General features: G+C 47.5%; 1 non-coding gene across 1 annotated transcript; it reads left to right on the top strand.

Annotated features, from left to right (window-relative positions):
• Positions 1-440: 440 nt before the first annotated feature.
• Positions 441-514, top strand: TRNAN-GUU (transfer RNA asparagine (anticodon GUU)). Its single transcript has one exon. It is a non-coding gene; the product is annotated as a tRNA-Asn (tRNA).
• The last annotated feature ends 223 nt before the right edge of the window (positions 515-737 follow it).

The following is a 737-nucleotide window of genomic DNA, read 5'->3' as shown; positions in this document are numbered from 1 at the left end:
AAACACAAATGTTGCTTTTGTACATCTAATAAAATCCTGCCTTTTCAAGAATCCCCAGTCAATTAAAATCACACTAGTGAAAGCTCTAATAAAGCACATTTGGAATGCTATTCAGGAATAGCTTTTGGATGTGTATGCATAATGGATGAATCAGTAACGGAAGTAAAAATCTTTATTTCCCAGCGAAAGAATGTTTCCTTAAAGGGAGAGCTTAGAAATAACTCAACTCTTATAGATTTCGTACAAAAAAGAAAACCTATAATACCCTCCCTTTCTCCCTACCAAGTAATTTCGTGCGATTAGATTTAACAGTCAAATCCTGTGTTTATTTAAATTTTGCCTACGTTATTTTATAGAAAACCAAGACAGAACATTTTCCTATGATGGTGTCAGAGACTTTACTACTTATCAGGGTTCCTGGGAAGCTGTTTGCCGTCGGAGTCTCTGTGGCGCAATCGGTTAGCGCGTTCGGCTGTTAACCGAAAGGTTGGTGGTTCGAGCCCACCCAGGGACGAAGTTACTTTTTGCTTCTCCCTGCAAGAGCCGCCCTTTTGTGCAGGTGAAGGGGGCTCGGGGCTTCCTTAGAGCCCGCGGCGCAGCAGCCGCCCTGTGTTCCGGAGCGGGGCGCCCACCCCAGCAGGGGAGGGAGAGCCCGGAGCTGCAGCAGCCGCCCCAGCGGCAGGGACAGTAGCTGATTATTGCCCGTCCCGCACCATCCCTGGGGAGCGGGGTGGGAT

This window comes from Lepidochelys kempii, chromosome 2 (assembly GCF_965140285.1).
Source record: "Lepidochelys kempii isolate rLepKem1 chromosome 2, rLepKem1.hap1, whole genome shotgun sequence".
Lineage (NCBI taxonomy): Eukaryota > Metazoa > Chordata > Testudines > Cheloniidae > Lepidochelys > Lepidochelys kempii.
This window is presented reverse-complemented; position numbering and strand designations above follow the sequence as displayed.